Genomic DNA, 20,679 nt, shown 5'->3' with positions numbered 1-20,679 from the left:
TCCTCTTATTGAATGCTCATTCTTGTTAATGATAATAACTTTATTCTTATTTTATTATTAAAATTAGACATGCTTTTGTAAATTAAAAACAATGGAAAATAAAACAGGTAAGAGATGGGTAAAGAAGAAACTAGAAACTTCCTTAAAATCCGCTACCCAGAAATAACCATTCTTAGCATTTGGTGAACAGAATGCACCAGTAAGAACTCAAGCTGCCTCTTTTAAAAATGATCCAGTACTTTAGACTTTTCATAATTTCAGACTGTCCTTCTGCCCAATTGCTGAGTCTGGGCACACAGACAGTCAAGGCTTTACCTTTGGGAAGCAGACACCCCAGTCACAAGACACAGGTCTCGGCTCTGAGATCCACAGGGCTGCGTTCAGAGAGAAAAACAACAATGGGAAGATATCTGGAGGGTAATGAAATGACAGTCCAGTGAACATGTTTCAAAAGCACACTCGTTTTTGAAAGACAGAACTATTAAATTAGCAAAAAGGCATACATTAGACCCAACAGAGCTGAGTTTCCAAATGTCTTTTTGAAATAATTAACTCCAGGCATCAGGGATCAAGTATATTCACTGCAAGTAGAAAGTGGCTGCAGGACCCGAAGCTGGAAGGTGGACCTGGAGAAGGGTGTGTGGAAGATGGCTGGAGGAGGCGGCTGTGCCAGGAAAACAGGCATTTCCACTAACATGAGGAATCTCTTGGGAAGAGGAGTGAAGAGCACAGGCTTAGAGATCCAGGCTAGAGTCTTTATCCACCACTTACTGGGGGTAAGATTGTAGTAAATTTCCCCAAGCTTTGATCTTCTCATCTATAAAATGTGGATAATCTGTTACTAGTTCATAGGATTATGGTGACACATATATAGAATGTTTCAGATGGATTAGCAGTTGGTGGTCAGCACTCAGCACTTGCAGGGGATTACTGTGGTTGCTCCTAGGATGAATGAGATGGAAGAGGGTCACAGCCAGTTCTGGGGAGGGATGAGACTTAGCACCGCCAGGGTCATGAAAATGACTTGGAACCTTAGACCCAGACTTGCTGATTCACTATAGGCAAGGAATCACACAGCAGGATTAAAGCAGGCAACGTTGGCCTCGAGAGCCTATGAAAACATAGATCCATCCTGGTGAACTAGTCAGCTATGGCTGTAATAATGCTGTGTAACAAACCATTCACAAATTCAGGGGCTTACCACCACGAGTGTTTGCTTTTCTTGCTCGGGTCTGCATGCTGGCTAAGGCAGTTCTGCTGCAGTCCACAGGGCATTGTCACGCCTGCTCCCTGAACCTCATTCTGTGGCCCAAGGTCTGTAGGTAGCAGCTACCCAGTGTGTGTCCTTTTCAGTTCAACAGGCAGGCGTACAAGGGCAGGCTCTTTAAGTTGAGCTCCCAGGTCTGGGGAAGACTTTGCTGTGATCCAGCTTTGCTCACTCCCCTGTGCTTCTAGGGAGAGACATCCACAGAGCAAACATCAGTTGTCCCAGGTTCAAGAACCGTTATGGTGATTGGAAACTGATCAAGCTACAGAAACCAACAATGCTAAACTGGAGGAAGTGGGAGGTGGTGAGCTTTGGGGAAGCCCACTCGTTCCATTTTCAGGGTCCTAGGATGGAGGACAAGGAGCCAGAGAGACAGGACTCTGGGAGGACTCATTCCAGGGGCATCTGGACAAATCCCCAGTGGGTCCTTGGTCTCTAATTTCTCACAGTGGGCCACCTGCTTTGGAATCGTTGAGGAAGCTTATTAAAGGCACAGATTCTTTGGTGCCTCTAGTCCCTCCTAACCAGGGTCCTGGAGTCAAGGCTTAGGGGCTGTGAGGGTCACAGGGTCTCCACATGATTCTGAGAACCCTCAGCTAAGTCACTCAGGACCTGGGAGTTTTGAGTTTAAAAGAGAGGAGGAGGAACAAATGCCTGCCCTCTGGTTTTATGTGCGAACATGTGCCAAAAGCCTTAAATTCTGAGGAAAAGAGAGAAAGTTCAGTCCAAGGAGCGATTTCTGTAATTTCCTGGAGTTTTCATTCTCGTTTTCCAGAATTCCACGGTGCCAGCCATGGTGTGAAGCAACTACTAACTTCAGCTATTGCCCATTTTACGGACGTGGAAACGGAGGTGACGGGGACCCAACTGCTGCCTAGACACTTACCAGTCAGGTCAGCAAGCATTTAGCTTCTCCTTCCCCCTCCCCAGGTGCCCTTCCTCCTGAGAGTTTGTGATCCAAGCTGGTCTGTCCTTGCCTAGAGGGAGGCAGGATCGGGTGCCTGGTCAAAAGATGTTTATCAGTGTCCACTGTCCCTCAGGCCCAGCGCTGGTTGCTTCACAGGCATTGTCTTATCTAATCTTTCGACTCAGGGAAGTAAAGAAGGAGGCACATAAGGCACAGAGAGATGAAGCAACTTGCTCAGTGTCACAAAGCTCTAAGGCTGTGGGATCCAGGGACCCTGGGGGGGTCCTGCTCCCAACCTTAGCACTTGACCTAAGCACCGCTTCCCAGTCCCCACGGTGGCTTAGCTTTTGTCTACAAGACCCAGAAGAGGCCACTCACACACGTTCAACTGTGAGCACTTAAATCCATGCCCCTCCCCTGCCCCATGTATAACATCATACACACACACACACACACACACACACACGCCCTTCTCTCATGACACACATGCACACGTATGCACACACACATACATACACCATCCACCCGTGCACACACACTGGCACCTCGAGCCAGGGCCATGTGGAGGAGATGGTGAGTTTGAACTGTGTGGCTGTCACTGCCTTGCTCAGGAAGCAACTGTGTCAACTGGCTCAGCAAAGGGGAATCTGCTCATAACACGGCTCCCATGGGTGGGGGGTGGGATGAGGGGACAGGCCGTGCCACACCCCAGGAGCCTGCCGAGACCCACAGAGGCCGCAAGGGGGAGGGGAGAGGAGAGAGTGAGGATGAGGGGGAAAGAGCTGCCCTTGGTCCTCTCCAGGGGATGCAGCGAGGTCACAGCCCTGGCAGGCAGCATCTGGGCGCGTGCAGGAGGTAAGTAATGGGTCGTAAATAATGCATCAGGGTGAGGCGGGGGCAGCTGGTGGAAGAGAGAGACTGTGGATTTGGAGCCAGGAGACCCAGGAGGGGATCCCACCCGTGCTATGAATTAAGGGAGGCTGGGACCTCCCTCTCATGAGGTCTGTTTCCCAAAATGTAAGCCACGGGCCCTAATGCTAATGACCAGCCACTGTGAGGAGGACAAGAGAAAACAGGATGAGAATGAGTGTGAACAGAAAGGTGTTTCCAAACATGAGGTGGTGGTATTGCTATTGTAGTCATTATTCCATCTAGAGGCAGTAGAGCCCAGTGGGTAAGACGAGAGACCCTGGAGCCCCCCTGCCTTTGTTCAGTCCCAATTACTGGCTGTGACTTTACCTTCTAGCCCTCAGTTTCCTAAGCTGTAAAGTGGGGGCAACGATAGCACCCATCACGTGGTGTTGCTATGAGAGCGGAGCGGGTTAAGGATGCTTGGTGCAGTGCCCAGCACAGTGGAGAAGGACACAGGAGCTGGCTCTTCCCTCCTCTGGTGGGTTGGCATCATCGTGGCACGTGCACAGTGGGGCTTGTTATGGATGGAATGTTCGTGTCCCCCAAATTCATATACGGAAGTCCTAGCGCCCTGCGCCAAGGTGATGGTGTTTGGAGTTGGGGACCTTTGAGAGGTGATTAGGTTATGAGGATGGGGTGTTCATAAATGGGATGAGTGCCCTTATACAAGGATCCCACAGGATTCTCTCTGCTGTCCCCAATGTGAGGACACTGAGAAAATAGCTGTCTGCAACCCGGAAGAGGGTCCTCGCCAGGACCTGACTGTGCTGGCACCCTGATCTCAGACTTCCAGCCTCTAGAACTGTAGAAGCCACCCAGTTAGGGTATTTTGTTATAGCAGCCTGAGCTGACTTAGAGCTGTTAGGACCTTCCAGCAGGCATGGAGACTCAGTGCATGGCGTCCCCTCTGCTTATGGAAGCAGCGGTGTGCACCCAGAGATGGCACCCTCAGGCCTGAGGCCATGGACAGTCCAGGATGCTGACTCTACCTGCCCAGCAGCACGGCTCACTCTCCCTTTCCCTACAAGGCCCCTCATGTCCTTCTCTGTGACCCCACTCAGCCCAGCCTGCCAAGCCAATGGCTTGGTCTCAGAACCAAACTCTAACACATCTTGAGACCTCCCAATAAGGCCGCGGATGCAATAAATCCAAAATATACAAAAACACTTTTTTCTTATATGGCTCTCCTGATATGAAGTGGGGGTACCTACAGTAATAATCCAGTTCAGCTCAACAGTCATTTAATAAGTGACCACGAAATGTGATCTTCAACATCGGGCACTGGGCACAATACTAGTTTTTATTGTTGATGTGAAAAGCTACTACATTAGTGGCTTAACACCACGCAAATTAATTTGCTTATAGGTCTGAAGGCCCAAAGTCTAGAATGGGTCTCCCTGGGTTAAAAGCAAGATGTTGGCGGGACTGCACTCCTTTTGGAGGTTCTAGAGGAAAATCCATTTCCTTGCTTTTCCCACCTTCTAGAGTCCATCTGCTTTCCTTGCACATGGCCCTTCCCTCCATCTTTAAAGCCAGCAATGCTGTCAAGCCACGTCCCCATGCTGCTGTCTCTCTGGTCCTCTCCTGCCTCCCTCTCCCACTTTTAAGAACCCTTGTCATTACATTGGGCCCCCCCAGATGACCCAGGATAATCTCCCTGTTTTTCAGTTTGCTGATTGGCAACTTCACTTCACCTGTAAACTTCATTCCCCTCTGACAAGTAATGCAACGTATTCCTGGGTTCCAGAGACTATGACAACAACATGTTTGAGGGGAGGCATTATTCTGCCGACCACAGATCATCCACGGTAAGCCGAGTACTGCATTGCATTCACTTATTTATTCAACAGACATTGGTGGAGGGCTTCCCCCTACTGAGCCCATCCTAAGTACCAGGCCCAGTGCTGGATGCTGAGGCTTAACAGCCAACAAGACACGATCCCCGCCCTCAGGAAGCTCATGGTCCAGGGTGGAGATGGCCCAGCACACAGACCACCACTGTACAGTTGAGCCATTTACTTCACTTCACTTCTCTGAACCTGTTTTTTCATCTGTATCATCAGAAAAATAAAGCTACAGCTATCTCTGCAAATGGTGGGAGAATCAAATGAGCTAATGTATGTAGGTAATGCCCTTAGCACTGTTCCTGGCATATAGAAAGGGCCTCCTAAGTGGTAGACTATTATTATTTGTATTATTATTATTAATTATTATTGAGAATGTGGTATGATGGAAGCACAGAGGAAGGGAGTCAGGGAATCAGGGAGTCAGGTGAAATCTAAATTGACACCTGCAAGGATGAGCAGGATTAGCCCAGGGAAGTGTAGGAAGTGAAAGGAAGGGATCCCTGGGCAGAGAGAGTGCACGTGCAAAGGCCCTGTGGTGAACAGGTCTCTGGATCCTCATGATACCCCAATAACCCACTCCCTTCCTGCTATGTACCTGAGTGTGTTCCCACTCCCAAAGTCCAAAAGCCATAAGGACCTCCTGGCTTCTAAACACCCAGGTCCAAGGCAGTACTGTACTCATCACAAAGATCCCACCTGCCCCCACACCATGTGCCTGAAACCACAAAATTCACTGTCCTAACAGCCACTTATGAATGGGCCCCAACTAGGCGCTGGGCTGAAGGCTCTACAGTTAGCAACTCACTAACTCCTCACAGCTATATCATTAGACCCGTTTGAGAGAGGAGGAAGCTCTGCAAGTCTGTGAAACTTACCCAAGGTCACCTTGGTTGTAAACGGTGAGACCCAAGGCTGTCTGACTCCCCATCTTGAGGCCCGCTGGGGTCAACAGTCCAGGCCTTTGATGGCTCAGCTCCATGCACGGGGGCTGGACCATGAGGAAATGGGATGAAGTGGGACCTTAGAAGGACATCTGGCTGTATAGCACAGGGAACTCTACTCAGTGTTCTGTGGTGACTTAAATGGGAAGGAAATCCAAAAAAGCGGGGATATATGTATACATATAGCTGATTCACTTCAGTGTACAGCAGAAACTAACACAGCATTGTAAAGCAATTGTCCCCGATTAAAAAAAAAGAACATCTGGTCTACTCTAGAGTTTGTACTAGAGGTGCCTGGAACCTGGGGTAAGGGCTGCACCAGGGGCCAGGGCATTTGTTGAAAAGAACAGGCTCCTCTCTCTCCCAGGATAAGCTGCAACAGCAGCAAGGCCCAAGAAGAGAAAGGACAAACTGGCTTGGACGCTTAAGGGAGGGTTCCAGACTGAGCCTTCCTACCCTCGACAGGGCCTGGTCCTTCCCAAGAGCCGGGACACGTGACCCAGAGCTAATGCAAGAGCCAGAGGGAGCGTCTCAGCCCATCTGTTCCTTGACTGGGGACAAAGCTGTGCGGACAAACAAGAAAAGCATATATATCAGATTCACAGTGTACGCTGGTGGCTCCTGGCCCCTTCCCTCATCTTTGGAGCTAACAATGTGGGGCCACCCGTTTGCTCTTGGGGAGTGCTAACCCCATCACATCATGATGTCTGGACCACCTTCTTGGAGTTAAACCTCTTTTCTTGTATGAAATCACAGTGAAAGCAGGTGACTGTGTGTGTGTGCATGTGGCAGAATAAGTGCTTGGCATCTGCGCAGTACAGGGTTAGCTCAGCAGGCTTGGGCCGCTTGAATCCTGTGCTTTGCAAGGAAAGGACTGCCCTTGACGCTCCTGCTGCCTGACAGGAGTGTTTGTCCATGTTTGAGGCCTTGGGCCACCTTGTAGAGGTCGGACCAGATAGCTTCCCCTCACAGTGTGACCCCTGAGGAAAGCCTGTGTTTGGATGCCCGAGGCCCGGGGCCACACTGTATGGGTTTGACTTCTGGGGACCTGGAGACTGAGTAGCTTAGATTAGTCGCTCAGGTGCTATGTGCCGATGCGACCGACTCCCAGTGAAAACCCTGCTCCCCAAGGCTCCGGTGAGCGTACCGTCGGTACTCTGCTTGTGATGTATATCAGTGCTGGAAGCATTGACGGTGCCCCCGTGCGACTCCACTGGGAGGAGCCCCTGGAAGCGTGTGCCTGGAGTCTCCTGGACTCCCCTCGTGCACCCTTTCTCTTTACTGATTTGATCTGTGTCCTTTCATTGCAATACATGGTAATCATGAGGGAAACGGCTTTTCTGAGTTCTGTGAGTCTTTGTAGTAAATCATCAAGCTTGAGGGTGGTCTTGGGGACCCTTGACACAGCATCCTATGTCAGTTCTTCAGTTTCTATTATCTGGAAACTTGGTTGGAACCTCTGATTCCACCCAGTCCTGTCATCATGGTGCTGACGACACGGGCCCCCAAGAGCGGACAGTGCTCAGGGCAGCCCAGCATAGGGTCCACCCCAGGTGTGGGTCATGGCACCCCAGCTCTAGGCATGGCTTTAGCTCAGGAGGCCATTCTCTCCAGAACTTTATGACAGAGGCTTCTCCAGACACGTGTGTTCTCTGTGGACGGAGAATGACGTAGCTCTCCTCCAAAGAGCAGATCTTAGCTTTTCGTTTGCTTTCTGCAAATTCTTGTCTACCCAGGAGCTCCCTGGGGCCCACAGGGGAAGCTGTGCCTCCTCCCTGCCCTCTTGGTTCTCCCTTCCCACGGAGATTGGGGGTGATCAGGCCCCTCAAGCTCACGACTGGGGCCAGCAGCAGAGTTAGGATCAAGGAAAGCCTGGAGGGCCGCCCACCACCCATCAGGAGCGCTGTCTTTCCCTGGAACATTTCCTACCCTTCAGGGGAAACCGAGGCAGGGAACGCTGAGCTCTGGTCCTTGTGACAAAGTGTAGACTTAAAAACATTCGTTCCTGAAACGGGGGCCAAATCGTTCCCTCCAGGCCTGCCTTAGGTGTGTTTGTTTAACTTTTTATTTGAAATAATGATAGATTTACAAGAAGTTGCAAAAAAAAGTGCAGAGAGATCCTGTGTACACGTAAGTAAGTTTCCCCCAATGGTAATACAAGTACCAGATCAAAAAAAAAAAAGTCAGTCTTTAAAATGAAATTAGCACAGTTGGGAAGGTGGGGCTGGAACCACTCCACACTTTCCCCAGGATGCCCCCAAGACCCTGCATAGGTGTTAGTCCAGTCAGGGGACCAAGTACAGGTCTCCTTTCAAGGATGGATGGGCTGGCCTTGGTGCAGGTCAGAGACCAACTAGCCAAGCAGAGGGAGGCTGCGAAGTGGCCTTAGGAGGTCATCCAAGCTATGTGGGCAAAGCAGCATCTAGGTAGATTGCTAGCAGCGCTGTTTCCAACCATCAAAGATTGGAAACATCCAATTTAAATGCCCAACAGCTAAATGCCCAGCACTATGGGACTGGCTAAGAAAATACTGAAACACCCACACAATAAAGACAGTGCAGCTATTATAAAGACGTTGCAGAAGAATACTTTTTATCAGGGTAAATGTTCATGATATACGGGCAAGTGAAAAAAGATAGAGTGGCAAAAATAGGTGCAGTATGATTCCTTGGGGGGAAACTGTCTCTCACACACACACACACACCCACACACACATGCGTGTGCGCACACGCAGTGCTGAAAGACATACTCCTCCCTGCACCCCACCCACCACAATGTTAACATGTTAACACTGGTTATCTTTAGGCAATGGAATCGTGAGGGATTTTAGTTTTTTCCTCTGCATTGAGTTTTCTTCATTGAGCATATATGACTATGGGGAATTTTTTAAATATGTATTTTATTTATTTACTTGGTTACATTTTATTTATTTAGTTGGTTGCACCAGGTCTTAGTTGTGGCAGGAGGGCTCCTTAGTTGCATCTCACTGGCTCCTTAGTTGCAGCTCACCAGCTCCTTAGTTGTGACATGCGAACTCGTAGTTGAGAGTGTGTGAGATCTAGTTCCCTGACCAGGGATCAAACCCAGGCCCCTTGCATTGGGAGTGCAGAGTCTTAACCACTGTGCCACCAGGAAGTCCCTGACTCCTGGAATTTTAAAAATATATTATTTGATCCACTCCTTGCCTGGACTCAGCACACATTGGGGCTCCCTGTGTCTGGTAAAGCTTCCCACGCATTCTCCAAGGGAACTGGAGGGAGCTCTGCTGTCCTCTGGGATGGGAGAGAACAGAGTCAGGTGTCTGGACTTTCCTGGAGAGCTTAAAGGGCAGGCACTGCAGGGGGAGGGTCTTTACGTGTTATGGGAGAAAGGGGGTGGCAACATAGCCAGTGACTGGTCCTGGGTGGGCCAGGAGCAGGGAGCAGATAATGGTGGCTGGTGAAATTTCAGAGTCAGCCTGAGACCAGGCACTCCCCGCTGTCCATTTGCCCATTCCAGCTTCCTTACCATCTGCTCACACACACCCAGCCTTCTCCACCTCCATCTGGGAGCTCCTGTCAGAGGGCAGGGCTGCAGCACACTCCGCTATGTGCCTCCCTGAGCTTAGTTAGCAGGGACCCAATGTAGGATGGATGGATGGACGGACGGACGGACAGATGTTCTCCCCCAATCACCCGCTCTTCTATCTCCATCTGCTGACCTTCCACCTCTATGCAGGCTCAGATGCCTCTTCCTCCATGAAACCCTTGCTGGCCCCTCCAGGCCCCCACTGTACCGTATAGTAACCTCAACTGCACATGTAAGCAGAGTCTGCCCAGTACCCAGATGATGGGACTCTGAGATGGTTTCCTCCACTGGTGCACAGACCTGAAAGGCAAGGTCAGTGTCTGGTCTGCTCTGGTTCTCCAGTGCACTCAGCACAGGGCTTGGCACCAAAGAGGCACTCAACCAAGCATATAAAAGAAGAGAAAAGATCCTCTCTTCTCTCTCCGAGGCCATCTGACTCATCATTAGTGCGTGGGGAGTGTCCATGGGGAAGAGGGGACGTTTCCTGCTCCCCCTCCCCCTGCTAAGAGAAGCAGCTTCCATGGCCCCAGGCTCCTTTGCACCCCTGACCCCACCTGCTGGTTCTTTTCACTTGCTCCCAGTCATGGTCACGAGGGGACTGGAGAGGGATGGTGACTCAGCCCAATTCATCACCACAATGGAAAAACCCAGTCACCTGTCCTCCTGGCAGCGGGACCAGAGCTGCCTCTGCATTTGGAAGGGCAGCAAGCCATACTGTTCTCAAGGTCCTTTTGTCTTTCACCTGCTGAAAAATCAAAGATGAAAGGATGTAGGAGCATCATGGCTTGACACTGTAGATGTGCAGTGTGATATGACTCTCAGAGACCCTGAATGGTGTGTTCCCTTCATGTCAGGCTCTGAGTTAAGTGCCCATGTGTGTCATCTCGCAGCAGTTTCACAGCAAGTCCATTATGATCTGACGTGGGCACTGGTCACTCTTTTGGCCACCAGCATCTGGCATGCCCTTCCTACAAGGCAAAGTCCACCTCCCACTAGAGGACCTGAAAGCACATTTTCCCAGCCTCCCTTGTCGCTGTGACAGAGTACCTGATACAGATACCTCCAATCAGATATCCCATTCTTGACTGTGAATTAGAAACTGGTGACATGAGCAAGCCAAGGCCACACCGAATCCATTCTGGTGACAGTGCAGCAGCAGAGCAGCGCCTCTGGCTTCAGAGGCAACCATGGTCCTGATGCCAACATCCCGTGTCCCTGCCCAGGGCTGGTGCTGGCTGCAGCATCTGTGCCGGGGGATGGCAAGGAGTGGTTCTGACACCAGACCGATGCTGCAGGGTTGGGCCTGGCTCCTGAGATCCCCAGGGCTGCCCATGGTCCTTTTAACAAAGCCCTGTTTTTCTTGATTCAGACAGAGGAGGCTTCTTTTTCCTGCAGTCACCCAGACTGTTGGGTTAGCCTGAGTTTCCAGAGGGGGAAATGAAGGCTCAGAGAGATCTTCAGATAGGCTGGGTCTCCGTCTCTAGCTGAGCTCCAGGCCACTCTCCTCCGCAGTCTGCAAGTGGGAAAAGGGCAGTCCAGAGAGGACAGCGACTTCTGCAGCATCTTTCAGATATTGAGGAGCAAGGCTTGAGGGACATGTCTTAGATGCTCCCTGTCCCAGCCAACAGCTTGGCTATCTGCCACGCTCTGCTTTCCTCTGTTAAAAACCCTGCCACCCAGCCTGCCCCCAGACACTGTGCCTGCCCCTCAGGGATGAAGAAAAGCCCCAGAGTAGAAGGAACGGGGAGCTTGTCCTTTTGCTGACTCAGCTGGGACTCCTCTGCCCAGCACGCGTGACTCCTCCAGAAGGGGTCAGGCCCCCCTCCCTGCCTATCCCCTAAGCACCTTTTCTTGATGCAGTAGCCCCCGGGAGGGCAGTGTTCTTACAATCACATTGCTGCATCATCTATTGAGGCTCTACTTTTTAGGCGTTCAAATCCTCAACCGGACCTCCCCCCCGAATACCCACTTGGGGTTCATGAATTATCTGAGCCAGGTGGGTTGGTCCACATTAATTCAAGTCTATGGCAGACACCATTCTGCACACAGACAGACGTGTCATAGTATCAAAGCTCTTTTTAGGCAGTCTTTTATAATACATTCTCCTGGGGCCTGTATTCCTCCAAGGAATTCAGGAGAGGCTAGGCCTCATGAATTATGCTACTAGAACATCAACAATTAGTTGTATTCAGTGACCAGGTCTGAAATCATTGGAAAGGGTAGAATTCAGAAAAGCCTGAAAGAATCTCTAATGCAGTAATAACAGTTTTATCATCAGTAATCACAGGGACTATTGAGCACTTCAACCACGTGCTCTAAGACCAAATACTAAGCATTTTATGCCATCATTTAACTCTTAGGAACCCTCTGAGGTCAGCATCATCCCAGTTTTACAGAGTATGACATAAAGCCTCAGAGAGAATAAGTCACACAGTCAGGAAATTATAGATCCAGCCTGTGCTCTTAAGGATCGGTTCCAGGCTTGTTATATATAGAACCACAGTTTCCTGGATGTTTTGGACATAGAGGTTTACTCTGTCACCACCTCCCCTCATCATCCCCTTTACAAAGGAGGAAACTGAGAGGCAAGGATTTCCCCAAGGTGAGCCCCAGGGTTGTAAGGAGAATATATATTTATACTGCACCCCAAGAAGGAATGTGCACCCCTCTGGGGCCACCAAATCTTACTTCCTAAACATTAGTGGGCCTGGAGCTGAGGGAAAGCTGGACCTCATGACAAACCGGCCCAGATAAAGGTCCAGTGAAGGGGGAGAGGCCTTGAAGGATCCTCTTGACCTCTCAGCCCGCACCATCCCGGACCTCCCAGATGACCTGGTCCAACGTGGTCACTCTGCACCGAAAAAGCTGGAATTGGGATGGGCAGAGCCCCACCCAAGGTCAGTGGCAGAGCTTGAATAGAACCCAGGTCTCCAGGAGCCCTCCGCTTAAGCTGTCCTGCCCCAGTAAATTTTTTCAGGTCATCATATTTTCATTCCCTCTACAGTAAGACTCCATCCAGGGACTTTGGCGTTCCCTCTTTTGGGGTAACAGGTGAAAGCAACATCACTGGGCCTGACCAGAGTGCGCCTGAGGACCGAAAGGGCCCCCAGTTCCCTTTCCTGCTCTCAGATAGTGGAGGGTGAATGGAGGAGAGCAGGGAGCTCGCCACATTCTGTGTGTGTGTGTGGCGGGGGGTACCTCGAGGGCCCAGAACACCTTTGCCTGGAGTCACTCCCGCATGAGGTTCCCAAGGAAACCCTCGGGCTCTGAACACGGGGGACGACGACCCTAGGCCCCCTAAGCACCTGGCTCTTCCTGAACTCCCAGGGCTTCTCCCCAGCGGTTCCCAGGCGGCGACAGGGGCGGGGAAAGTGGCGGGGGGGGGGGGTTGCTGTCTCCTCCGGGTTCCTGGGGAATCTAAACAAAGACTGGGGCCGAGACCGCTCGCTCCCGCGGGAGCCCGGCGCGCGGCTCCCCGAGTACTGGCGGGGCCTCCCACCGCACCCGCGCACTCCCAGCAGCCGAGACTCTTCCTCCGGGCGCCTGCGGGAGGTGAGGAGCAGGCCGATCGACCTGGGTGTCTCTGCTAGGTTCCGGGGTCCGGGCGTCTGGCTCGCCTGCCCGCCCACTGGGCGCTCCTGCTGCCGCGGGAGGAGGGAGCCGAGCGCCCAGCACCGCCTCCCGGGTCCAGCCCCCGGGCCGGGCCCGGCCGGGGGGCCGAGCGCCCACGCTCCCCGCGCCCATGTGGGCACGCCCCCCGCGGCGCGCCTCCCCCAGGCCCGGCCCCCGCCCCCGGCAGCGGTGGCTCTGCGGAGGGGCCCCGGGCTGCCGGCACCTGCGCCCGCGCGTTGGCGGCAGCGGCGCCGAGGCCCGGCTCCCCGCCTGCGCGTCTGTCTTGCTCGCATCACCCTAGGTGAGTCGGCGGCGCCCCGAGGCCCATCTCCGCCCCCCATCCCCCGGCCGCTGCGGCCGCGGCCGGCCCCCCGGTGCAGCCCCCGCTCTTTACCCAGACCCTCGAGTCGGCCCCCTTGTCGCCGGGCCACACTTCGCCTACGAGGGCGGAGCCCCCTCCGCACCCCATTCCGCCCCGCCCGGGCTCTTCCTCCTCGCCCTCCCGGCCAGACGCGGGGACCCCCAGGGCCACGGCCCGGCCGCCGCCCGCGCCTCCCTGATGGCGACATCGGGGGCGGTAGGGCCTCTTTGTTCGGGCGGCGGGCACAGGGGCCCCCTCCCGCCGCCTCCCGGAGTGTCGCCCGCACCCACCCCGCGCCGTCTCTCCGCCCCCCGGAGTTCACCCCGACCAGGTGGCGGCGGGCGCCTTTTAGGGGTGCGCGGTCGTGCAATTGGTGGATTTTTTTCAACCGGTTTGGAGGGGGGAGCGCGGCGTGGGGGGCGGCGAGAGCGCTCCCGGCTGCTGCTCCTGCTTGGCTTCTCGCTCTCCGGCTGCTTGCCTCCTCGCCTCCCGCGCTCCTCTCCCCGGCTCGGCTGAGCGCACTCCCCCGACGCCGCAGCCCCGAGCCGGGCAGCGCCGGGCGCAGAGATGAAGGTGCTGGGACACAAGATCGAGCTGCTGACAGGTACCGCCGGCGCATCCCCGCCGCCGCCCCTCCTCTCGGCCCTCGCCGCCCGCTACTTTCCGAGTTGGAGCGGGAGCGGGGCGCGGTGGCAGCGGCCGGGGGTTTGGGGTGGCTCGGATTCGAGCAGGAGGGGGTGCAGCTACCAGCTAATTCCTAGCTCGTGCGCTGCGGGTTCCTCTGCGGAGCCCGGCCCCGAGAGAGGACTTGGGGCGGTGCCCTGCCCGGCTTTGCTCTCTGAGTCCCCTGGGCCCGGTGTCCGGGGTGGGTAGAGCGCTTGCCGCCGGGACGCGGGTTTGGGGACTGGTCCCTTGGAGTCTCCGACTAGTCAAGCTGCAGTCAGTTTCCCAAAAGGGAAAAGAGAGCTTAGAGCCCCTGCCCTTCAATCAGTGTTGCTTGGTCCCCCCAAGAAAGGAGCTCCCTGGGCTGCCAACAGGACCTCTGCCGTGGGCCTCTGATTTCCTGCTTGCTGACAATCTGAGCACCTCTCCCTAGGAGGAGAAGTTACTTGCTGGGAGTAGAGGCCAAGTGGCCAGGAAAGTGGGAAGCCAGATTGGGCCCTGATGACTGGAGAACTTCAGCCTTGGGGCCCCTCTGAAGAAGTGGCCAGACACCCCACTGGACACCATATCCTGGGTGCTGTGGCTGGAGATAACAGAGGATGCTGGGTCTGCCCAGAAGGGGAGGCAGGAGAGGGGACCGGGGGCTGAACGGTGGAGCACTCTCCCAGGCAGGAAGGGCAAACTGTACAGGTCTTCCCAGGGTAAAGGGGTGAAGAGACCTGAACAGGAGGATGGGGGCTAGGAAAGGGACACAGTCAGGAAGCCCAGATCCCACCAGGTCCTGGGCTGTGGAGGTGCTCACTCAGTGTGTACTGGGTGGACACATGGATCCATTCAGCCTCTGGTACCTGGGAGGTTTGATCTCTGATCTGGAGGACCTTACCATCTGGTGCAAGGGAACAGAGCCCAGGAGCCCTGTTACAAGACACGGAAGGGGGCAGCAGTGTGGGGACACACTCAAGAAACAGGTTGGAGTCTGAGGTGGGGGCAGGAGGGGAGCAGATCGATTTGAGCACCTGGCAGCTTTTGAACTGGACCCTAAAAGACAGAATTTCTATTAATAGAGTGGGAGGTGGCATTACAGGCTGAAGGATGGAGAGACCAGGATATGCAGAGGCCCTAGGATGTGAGAGGAGGCTTGAACTGGGAGTGATGTGATGTGAAGCGGAGGCTGGAGGGTCTGGAGTGTGTGGGACGGGGTAGGGTAGGCGGTGGGTGACGTTTTGGGCTGTGGGTACGTGTTTAAGTAGCAGTGGCCACTCCTTGCCTCATGCCAGGCTCAGAGAGTGGAGAAGGTGGGCGCTGCTCCTAGGGCACTGGAAACGCTGGCCAGGCGCTCAGAAGTACCAGGTCTGAGTCCAGTTAGCCATGGGGCTGGTACCCCCGCCAATCCCTTGCCAACTTTCCTTGTAGCGCTCACCTGAGGCGGGCCAGTCCTCCTGACCTCAGAGGGCACTGCATGGGCGGCCGAACGTGTTAATGCCCCACAGGGAAATTTTCACCACCCCATGGGTTTTTAGAGCCCAGCATACAGGACAGAACTCCTAGATCCTTCCCTTTCTCCTCTTCCAGCCCCAGAAGGAACTGGAGAAGGAATATCTGTGGGAGACATGCATGGGGGCTCCAGCGGGGTCGCCGTACAGAGTACCCTCATCTTCTGGGTACGTGGGTCAGGGTCCCTCCTCCCTCATCAGACACGCTCACCTGCTTCTCGCAGACTCTCTATGCCCCTGGCCAGGCTGGAACAGGACTCCCTTGGACACTGTCATCAGTCTCGGGCTCCCATTGCACCTCTCACCAGGCCCTGGGAGACAGGGCATCACCCTCAGTGGTTTTTCCAGCCTTCGCTTTTTCTCCAACTCCCTCCCATCCTCTTCCCCATCCCATTGATCTGGGTTCAAATCCCAGCCCCAGTACTAGCCAGCTGTGTGATTTCAGCTAGGTTACTTAACCTCTCTGACTTCAGTTTTCTCATCTTAGAGATGGAACTATTGACCCCTCCCTCTGAGAGCTGGCGTGAGGCTCGCTGAGATAGCACAGGTGACACACCCCGATGGGACCTGGCCCTGGTGGGCGTCTCGAGGGCTTCCTCTCCCCTCGGGTTCGTTGGTCTCGGCTGTCCCAGTGATGGAGGACTCCGCCTGCCCTGGCTGGTTGGCCACCAGGAAGTTGGGATCTGTCTCCACTCACTTTATCCCTGTCATATGCACCTGTGAGATCCTGACCCGTCTCCTCTGTTGGATGATGAGCAGCTCACAAGGTGTGGCCAGTTTGTTGTGGTGGCATACAGCAAGTGCTCAATAATTGTAGACTGAGTCCAGGCTGAGCAGCGACTCCAGGATAATTTCTCAGAAGTCTCCAGGTCCTGCCCCCACATCAGCATTAGGAAGTTATTTCACTGACCCTTTTTGTGAAACTCACGTTTATTTAGCTGTTTATAATTTTCACATTCTCCCGTTTTATTATATGATCATTTTACCAATGAGGTCAGTCTCGGCCTCATGCCATATGGCTGAGAAGAGGTGGAGCTGGGTTTCAAATCTGAGTCCTGAGTCTATGGGTTTCTATCTGCCTGGCTCTGGGCCAGACTCATAGCTGTTCTACACGTCACTTCCTCATCTGAAATAGGTTCATTGCGGTACCTTCCATACCGTTGTGAGACTGTATGTAAAACATTGACAGCAGCATCTGGCAGGCAGGCAGCAAACGGCAGTTGTCCCTGAGCTGCCTCCTCTGTGTCCTGGGGTCTCCTCCCCTTCCCGCTGTGCTCCAGTCCCTGGATTCCCTTCCTCAGGGAAGTTCCTCCACAGGGTTCTCCACACAATCCAGGCCTCCCTGAGATGTGCCTCTGGGGCACCCTGCTTTGGCCTCAGGCTCCCGTCACATGGGATGGGGGAGACAACATCTGGGGTTGGGCCCTGCTGGCCAGACATCCACAGCTCTGACAGCAGGTGGGCAGAGCCGGGCACCCCGCGCTTACGGGGCGGGCAGGATGCCCATGAGTTGTCCTGCGCAGCCCAAGCGTGTCTTCTTGTTCCGGAGAGAAGGGGCCGTTCCTTCATGGGTGAGCAGGGCTTAGGCAGCCGGCACATAGTTTCCAGATGCTCTCACAGAGTCCTGCCAGGGTGGGGAGGGCAGGGATGTGCGAGTCAGAGGACGTGAATGTCATGGTTTCCTCTCTGCTTCTCAGCTCCCGAGCAAATTCTTAATTTCTCCAAGCCTCAGTCTCCTTATCAATAAAATGGGAATAAAGACCCTTCCTCAGCATGGTAAGAAGGAGCCCAGGACTCTGTCCTGCCCACACACAAACTCCCTGCAGTCCTCAGAGGGGAGACTCTCTGTGCCTTTTTTTCATTTCTTAGTGAAATGGTGAAAAATGGGACATTCGTCTATTTGCAAGTGGAAAGGTAATGGTTTTAGTGCATTTATACTCCAACAGTCTGTCTCCAAGATGGTTCGGAGTCAGCTCTAAAATGGCAGATTTGGGGCTCTGAAATAGTCCCTTAGGAGTCTCAGTATTAGATGGTGGAAATTTTTAAAAACATGCTTTATGTGTGATTAGAAAGCAAAACTTTTGCCAGCTCAATCTGGAATTTTGGTGTCATTTTAATGCATGGAATGTGTATTTAAATAGTGTTTGAGGGACTTCCCCCGTGGTCCAGTGGTTAAGACTCCGAGCTCTCAATGCAGGGGGCACAGGTTCGATCCCTGGTCCAGGAACTAAGATCCCACATGCTGCATGGTGAGACAAAAACAACCAAAAAAGAAACCCTAAAATTCTATGTTGAATAAAAACATCTTCCATAGAATAAAGGCAAACATTTTTTAAAAATAGTGTTTGATTGTTGGCAGGTGTGTTGACCCATATATTTATATGTGGGGGAAACTGAGGCATAGATTTACCCCCCCACCCCCAGGAGGCTGAAAATAGGACCCTGAATCCTAATTTCCAGTTCATCCATTTTAGTCAACTTCACTGCTTCACTGGGGCACTGATGGTGTGAAGGGACATGTGGTCGTGGTCAGCTAGAGGAGGGGAGAGCGGAGCAGATCATTGAGCGGGAGTGTGGGAGGTGGGCAAGTTGTCCCACTGGTCAACTTTCAAGAAGGGCAAGTTGGCAATGATGTATCGAAAGCTTAAAAATATGTATGATCTGTGACCCAGCAGTTGAATTTTTCAGAACAAATAAAGATGTGTTCAGAGGTGTTTGTTCAAGGATGTTATCCCGTAGTTGTTTATAGGAGAGAAAAACAAAACAAAACTGGAGACAACCTAAATGCCTAATAGTAGGGGAGATTAAACAAACAGGAAACCCCAGGCTGTTGTGAATTATGTCACCAAAAGTTATTTACCCACCTGAACAGATGTCCCCTTATATACATGTAATAACATGGTGACAGCTCACCCTTACATGGCATTTGTCTTGTGCCAGGCACAGTCCTAAGCACGTTCTATATGTTAATTCATCATCATAACAGCCTTCTGAGGTATATGCTGTTATTTCCTCCTTTTAACAGATGAGGAAACTGAAGCACAGAGAGGTTAAGTAACTTGCTTAAGGTCACACAGGTGGAAAGTAAATGGCTGAAATTTGAACCAGGATATCTGGCTCCAGAGTCCAAAAGAAGTTTCAGAACAGTGCTTTTTTGTTAAAAACAAACAAACAAACAAACAAAACCCACCTCTTTTTCAGTATAGAGATTAGCACTGAAAGTGAAAGGAGATAAGCAAAAATGTTAAGAGCGGTTTCCTCTGGTTACTAGTATTGTATGTGATTTTTTTGTTTTGTTTTGTTTTGTTTTTTTGGCACACGGGCTTAGTTGCTCCGTGGCGTGTGGGATCTTCCTGGAGCAGGGATCGAACCTGTGTCCCCTGCATTGGCAGGCAGATTCTTAACCACTGTGCCACCTAGGAAGCCCGTGTATGTGATTTTTAACTTCTTTTTGCTCTTCTGTTTTCCTTACTTTTCTCAGTGAATATGTATTGTGTGAAATTCAAGTTCTATTTTTAAAAATGAAAAATTAACACATGTACAGGGTAACGTGCTAAGCACTAGGATTCTGATGAAACCAGAATTCCTGCGGGAATTCTGAAGGAGAGCTGAAGTCCAGTGTTGTGGGAGGTGACGTTTTTGAAAACTCGAGAGAGGAAGCGTCATTCACCGTAGATATTGACATTGGCTTTCCATAAGTACAGGGTTAACACAGATGGAGTCATGGGGGTGGGGTGTGTGTGTGTGTACATGTGTGCTAGGCTGAATTATGGCCCCCAAACATATTCAGAACCTAATTCCTAGAATCTGTGAATGTTATTTTTTGTGACACAAGGGACTTTGCCGTTGTCGTTAAGTTAAGGATCTGGAGGTGGGCATCATCCCAGGGAGCCCTAAACGCAGCCACACACATCCCCATAGAGGGAGCTGGAGGGAGACGTGATGTGACGTCTGCAGCAAGGTGCTTCCCTTGCTCCCACTGTCGGCCTTGCACATGGAGGAAGGGGCCACAGTCAAGGAATGCAAGGGACACAGCTCTAGAAGCTGGAAAAGGAGGGAGAACAGATCCTCCCCCAGAACCTCCAGAGGGAGAGTGGTCCTGCCAACACCTTGATTTCAGCTCAGGGCCGCTGATTTTGGACTTCAGACCTCCAGAAATATAAGACAATAGGCAGGTCTTGTTTGAAGCCACCAAGGTTGCGGTGATTTGTTATAGCAGCGGCAGGAAACCAATGCAGGGGTGTGTGCAGATCAGACCTGGTGCCTCGGCCTCAGCAGAGGCTGGCCTCATGGCCATAGGGTTGGGGTCTGGAAACCTGCTTCTGATCAGGGCCTGCTGTTTGAACGTGGGCTGAGCCTGGCTGAGCCCACAGAGTGGTCCTGAGAATCAGCTGGGAGGGCATCGTGACACTGTTTTGTAAGCAGAAGCGCAGGCGTTGATAGGACGTGAGTTTCTGCTCGCCTAACACAAAGCTGGTCTCTGTGTTGTAACAGAAAAGCTCTCATGGCATGCCCTTCCAACTTTCCTTAATCCTCAGGTGCTTTAAACTCTGAACCACAGGTGAAAGGTACACTGCAACCAGAGTGACCATATGTCTGAAGCCCATAGCCAATACCTTTGAGGACCGAGATGGTTTTTCAGTTTGCATGATGGAGGGGAAGGGGGCAGGGCAGGCGCTGTGTGCCTGGTGATGCTCCAGTCCTGGGCAAGTGAGAATCCTGGCCTGTCCCACTTGAGCACCACCTGTTCCTTGTCCATCAGGTGAGTGGTCTAAGCCCACTGCTCCCAAAGCCCTTGCAGCTCCAAAGTGTTTGCTGTGAACCCAGCATATTGGGGCAGGGCAAGGAGGCGCAGTGGTCAGGGGTGGCCTGGAGGTCCCCTGCAATCTGAAGTGGGCATCCAGGAAGACCACAGGCCCTAGAACATTCTGGGAGTCCTTTTTTTTACCATTGCTTCTTTCGATTCATCTGATGGAAGTACCTGGGTTGGAGAAGGCCTGAACTGCCAGAGTTGACCATGGCGTTGCCATTCAAGTGTGGTGGGGAAGCCCTGCCTCCAAGCCCATGAGCCCTCTGACCCCACACCTGGACCTGGATGCCCATGTGTGA

At 52.7% G+C, this 20,679-nt stretch overlaps 1 long non-coding RNA gene across 1 annotated transcript in view; it reads left to right on the top strand.

The window, feature by feature from the left end:
• The first annotated feature begins 244 nt into the window (after positions 1-244).
• The window catches only part of LOC130838911 (uncharacterized), a 33,006-nt gene continuing 12,571 nt past the window's right edge, over positions 245-20,679 (top strand). The window contains exons 1-3 of the long non-coding RNA XR_009049743.1: positions 245-776; positions 2,043-2,160; positions 4,755-4,894. This is a non-coding gene — a long non-coding RNA (uncharacterized LOC130838911). The remainder of the gene's footprint in view (positions 777-2,042; positions 2,161-4,754; positions 4,895-20,679) is intronic.

This window comes from Hippopotamus amphibius, chromosome 16 (assembly GCF_030028045.1).
Source record: "Hippopotamus amphibius kiboko isolate mHipAmp2 chromosome 16, mHipAmp2.hap2, whole genome shotgun sequence".
Lineage (NCBI taxonomy): Eukaryota > Metazoa > Chordata > Mammalia > Artiodactyla > Hippopotamidae > Hippopotamus > Hippopotamus amphibius.
The sequence above is the reverse complement of the archived record's forward strand: the minus strand, read 5'-3'. Positions and strand labels throughout refer to the sequence as shown.